This window comes from Cryptomeria japonica, chromosome 1 (genome assembly GCF_030272615.1).
Source record: "Cryptomeria japonica chromosome 1, Sugi_1.0, whole genome shotgun sequence".
Lineage (NCBI taxonomy): Eukaryota > Viridiplantae > Streptophyta > Pinopsida > Cupressales > Cupressaceae > Cryptomeria > Cryptomeria japonica.
In genome coordinates, this window is record NC_081405.1 from 416,678,857 (window position 1) to 416,684,856 (window position 6,000).

Consider the following 6,000-nt stretch of genomic DNA (forward strand, 5'->3'; position numbering starts at 1 on the left):
GTGGTCAATCAATCCCTAAGTTCCCTTGGAACATTCATCTCAACACACTTAGTGACTAGGATTTACAAATGGAGATGCAGAAAACTTCCCCATTAGTTCTTGAAACTTTGATCTTCTTTTGCCCGTGTGTGTGCAAATGAGTTAATTCTTGCTCTTGTGTTCACTAAAGATCCTTAGCATCCTATATGACTAGCTACATCGATTATTTTAACTTCAAAAGCATCCTAAATAGAGTGTTGCTGCTAGCAAGCCTTGAGAGCTCCGACGAGGTTATAGATTGTAATTTCTCAAATATTGCTCCATTGCCAATAGGCATTCATAGCCTTGATGGGGTTACTTGCATGTTCCCATATTCCAGATTTTTATTGTATTTGTATGCGTGATATTTTAGTTATATATCATTGCTCTTTTGCCTTGAGATGGATATTTGGCATAGCTCTTTTTATTTTTATTTTTTTGCCTTGACTTGGAAGTAATGAAACCTACTTGGGTATGACAATTACAGTGCTGAAGTAGAATTTTAGATTTTTCACTAATCATATGATCAACTAGGTGTCTAGAATGAATTAGAGATCTTCTTAATGTGTGAGATATAGCAACTGATAGATTTTGGGTTAACAAGTCTCAAATATTAAAATCACTACCCAACCATAAGTAAAGCGTTGTCACAGGGTAATGTTGAAAATGAATGACCTTAGGACCTCAAAGTTTTCATGTCTGAATATCTAAGAAAGGAGATGACCCTTGTTTCTCTTAGATGCAAATAGATGATAAACTTGGATAGTCGCCTTGTTTTATTGATGCTACTATATGTAATTGCTGAAAATTTTGAGAATACAATGCGTTTGAAAAGAAACTATATGTAATGCAGATGTTTTAAATGATATGATATGCAATGCAAAAAGTAAAAACTTAAACTACACAGCCCTTAGGTATAATATCACTTAAGGTGCATGTTGTTCATAGGGTCAGATAGTGGATCTCCCTCCCTGACTCCTAGAAATTATGAAATTGCTTCGTCATTTTCAAACCAATCCAACATTGGTTTTCCTTCTTGCCCCCAATCAATCAAGTGTGAATGCACTAGGGGTAAATCATTACTCCCTTCTTTAGTAGACTCTGATAACATGAAGAATTGATTATTTGACTAACTCTATGTATCTTCATTCTGTATAAGCTTTATTTGATTCCTTGATATTACACTTTCTAGTGGGCTAGAATCATGGAGTGATAAGAATTCATAGTCATGAGAGTCTATCTCACTTTCAACATGTGTTTCATCATATGAGCTATCATCACTTATTTCTTCTTGTTCCCACCTCTGATTCTGTTGTAGATTGACTGGTCTTCTTTGGACATTAGTTACCCTTCTTAAGCCTGGTATAAGCCTTTGCAATCTTTCTTCATCTGTTTTGTTAGGTTGAGCCTGAGTTGCTTCTCTTGGTACAAGTAGTGACAATAACCATGGGTGGGATTCAGGTGGTGGTGGTAAACCTACATCTATTGCCACATTATCCTATATTGTTGTGTCAACAACTGCGTCATTTTGTAACTCAATGGTAGGTTCTATGAGGAGTTGTCTCATGTCTTCTCCATCTGATTCTGCACTAGCTGATGTAGGTGCCTAATTACTTGTTTGAGATGAATATGGGAGTGCCTATGTGGAAAAATTCCTTTGTGATATGTAGGTTGATAGTTTTCTTGGTTGATTTAGAATATCAAGGGTATGTTGTCTTTCTTCTGTGATATGTTGTATATGCTTATATCCCAATCCTTGATTCCTTGGATTATCATTAGGAACAATAGGTTCTAGCCTTCCTTGTTTCTGTAACCCAAGGCCTGTGGTACCATCATATCCATGTCTTTGGAGTATTTTGAATCCATTGCCATATTGATTTGTGTGTATTTTGGCTATTGTCATATGATCTTCTTCTCTATAAATCCAATGTTTAACATCTTCGTTCAAGGATTCTTCTTGTAAGTCACCCCATCTAATGAAATAGCATGAGTCTGTGTATTTGACAATTTATTTTCCTTTGTCTTGTTTTTGTACTATATTGTGAGGTTTCCCGAAGGACTTAGAAGAAAGAGACAATTGTTTCCCACTTAAAGTATTTGTAATAGAGTACTCTCCACAACCCATATCTTTGATTTGTAAGGAGGATGTTGTAGGCATTTCCTTTTTTGTTTATGTGATCCTTAATGTTTCCAATTGTGTAGTGAGAGGTGTGGCCTGATTGATAGGTACCTGATTATCCACACTATCTTTTAGGTAATTGCAATGTTGGAATAGGTTTGGATCACCCTTTATGGTGATTTCAATACCATTGTATGGGAATTTGACACACTGATGAGATGTGGATAGTACTGCTTGCATAGTGTGGATCCATGGGTGGCCCAATAACATGTTATATCCTAGCTCTCTGTCCAAGACTTTAAAAGTGACCTCTGTCATTATAGGACCTACTTGTACAGGTAATGTTACAATGCCTTTTGATGGCCATTCTTCATCATCGTAAGCCTTGATATTTATCCTCTTGGAAGAATCAATGTGAAGTTCAGAATATCCTAGTGCTTTCACCATTTTTAAAGTACAAATGTTGAGACTGACTCCCCCATCTATGAGTACTCTTCTGTTTCTTCTTTTATGAATATAAGCTTCTAGATGTAGTGGGTTATTATGAAGCAGTCTATCGCTAGGAATATCTTGTTCTGTGAATGCAATATGTGTGCCTTGTGTCAGATTTCCCCCCATAGACTGGAAGGAATTTTCATCTATATCTTTGTCTACTACCGAATCTTGAAGTGCTTTGTCTAGTATAGCTCTATGAGTAGGTGAAATATGTAATAGTTTGAATAACAATATCTATGTCGGAGTTTTCTTAAGTTGCTCAACAACATTGTAAGTCCCTACTGCTGGTGCTTGATTTTGTGGTATTCCTTGTAAAGTTACCTTTGATCTGTAAGTAACTACTACATAGTCTTTGTCTCTGGGAGTTATGGTGATTGTAGTGACTGTATCATATGACTTACAAGGTTTGTTTGTATCATAGGCTATGTTATCAAGATTTATGTTTATGTGTATGTTTGACATCCATAATATGTTCTATGAGTTCATCTTCAAACCAACCTGAGTGAGATGATTGATCATGCCCCCAGTCTCTAAGACAAATATTTCTATCATCATCATACTTTGGTGCTTCTGATATCATGTAAATTTGGTCATCATCATTGTGAGTGTCTTGATGTTGGTCATCTTGGTCAAGTGTATCTTGTGAATCATTGTTTTCTATATCTCCTAAGCTAATGGCATGAATAGTGTAGTCATATGAGACCTTTTTGTAGTTAGTTGTATTGTCTTGGGTACCTGATGTGGTAGCTTTCCCCTTGTCATGCTTAACAAAAGGATCCTTAAAAATTGTATGATTTGTGTTTGCTGAGGTTTTATCGATATCAATTGTGATGTCCCCTTGGTCTATCATATCTTGGACCAAGTTTTTCAATTTGTAGCAACTTGCTATTTTTTGACCTTTAGTCCAATGATAATCATAGAAATAATTATCATTCCACCATGTGGGTTTGAAAGGACCTGGTTCATACACTCTTACTTCAGGTAAAGTGATCATGTTTGTCTGTATTAACTTTTTGAGTGCTGACTCAATAGGTTCTCCTAGAGGTGTGTAATTTCTTCTTGGAGTATTTACCCTAGGGTATCTTGTGTTCATGTTTTGTGTAGCATTTACATTTGTCGAGGTTGCATTATTTGCTATATGTGGATTAGATGATGGACTCATTCCCAAAGATAAAATGGGTTGAGTTTTGTTTATCGTTTTGGCATCTACAATACCATCATTGGTCACATTTTTGTTTTTTGACCAAAACTTAGATTTGTCATTGTTGTTGGTATTGCCATACTTAATAAGACCTTTTCTACCAGCCCCTTCTCACATTTGAGAGCCTTTTCCATGATTTGTTTGAATGTGGTTAAACATTGCATTTGTATCAGATACTTAATCTTAGGAATCAAATTTTCTGTGAACATGTCCACTTGCTCTGTTTCTGGGAAAATTGTCTTGCACCTCCTATAAAGAGCCCTCCATTGTTGTATGAAGGATGCAAATGTTTCATTCTCATACTGTTTAGTGGCACACAAGTCCATCAAAGTAACCAGGGTGTCAATGTTGTGCGAGAAGTTTTCAATAAATTGTTCAACTAATTCTCCCCATGATGTGATGGTTGGTGGTAAATGTGAAAACCACTCTAAAGCTGGTCCTCCCAAACTTAGGAAATAATCTCATTAGATAAGTATCTTCTGAAGAAAACTCTATACATGCCATAAAAAAATCTCTTATATGATCTCTAGGATCATGTTTCCCTTGATATCTATCAAATTTGGGTGTTTCAAAATGTTGTGGGAAAGGCGACATGTATAATGTGTGATCAAATGGATAAGGATGTAAGTCATGCATTGTATAGTTTTTCTTGTCGTTACCGGTTTGCATGGTCATCATTTGTTGTTGTAAATTTTGTATTTGTTGTGTCAGAATATCTATTTGTGTCAAAGGTATACCTTGTGTTTATGTATATCCCACAAAAGGATTCATGGTTGCATAACTCGGAGGTTGTTGGAAGGTACCAAGATTATAACCTTGTGTGTTGCACGTTCCACTAGGCACTGTGAAATAGGTGATATGCGAGCCCATGTTTGGTTGAGTTGTACTTGTTGTTTGTGTTTGAATAGGTGTTGAGACACTTGATATTATCGGTATGCTCTATGATGGTATACTATAATTGATCATTGAGGATGACACACTTTTTTGAAAGTTTGCACTTGTGTTGACATTTGTTTGGATAGGTATGTTTTGAGGAAAACTGGAGGTCATTGCTTGTATTTGTGTCAAGGGTGGTGTTTGACTATTATCTTGACCTAAAGTTTTTCCTGGTGGTTATTTTGTATTAACAACGAAAGATACTTGTCCCTGTCGCTATGTATAAGTGCATCTAGGATGATGAGGACATGTGGGTCTTGTTATGTGGATTCAATTTCTTCCTTTGTCAAATGCTCTTATAATTAATTTAGGGTGGACATTGTCTGCATACTTGAGTGTTGACCTATTGACATGTCCATATTCCAAGCAGGGTTTACAAACTGTGTGTTTTTCGGGTCCATTATTCCTTTCGCTTTTTGTGACCTTGTGATGGGCATCTAAAATTGCTTATATGAGGGTGGTTCTATGCAAGACGATGACTTAAGACTAGATTGTAGATGTAAATGAAAGGTTATGCTAGACTCTTCTATTGAGGATTTTGACGTAAGACCTGTTGAGCATTTCTAGATTTCTCTAATGCAAGTCTTTCCATTTGTTGACTAAGTTGTTCAGCCTCAATCTCTCTATCAATTCTATAGGGAATCTTAGACTCAATTTTTATCTCGTGTATGACTCCTATATATTGAGGTGCACTTCTTCTTAAGTCCCAAGCTAAGTTAGCTAGACCAGCAATGATTTCTCATTGACTATCATTTGGAACTAGATTAGGTTGCTCGAAGGGGAGAAAACCATCACCTGGGAGACTTATGAAGGCACATGCTATGAACCTATAACTGACAATGGACTTAGACATATATAAGGTCTAGATGAAGATGTATATGATAATGTAGGATTGTGTAACTAATATGGATGATAATGCAAAATACTTAGGATGATAATGAGGATGTAAGTGGGACTATGCAAAAGACGTAGGACAATAATGAGGACGTGAGTGGGACTATGCAAAAGACATAGGACAATAATGAGGACATGAGTGGGACTATGAAAAAGATGTAGGATGATAATGAGGATGTGAGTGGGACTATGCAAAAGATGTAGGATGATAATGAGGACGTGAGTGGGACTATGCAAGGACTATGTAAAAGACTCCCTAGGGTCACAAGTATGTAAGGACTTTTGAGTTTCAGTTTCAAAATGGACTTTGTTTTCTGTAACTTCATGTGTAGGACAA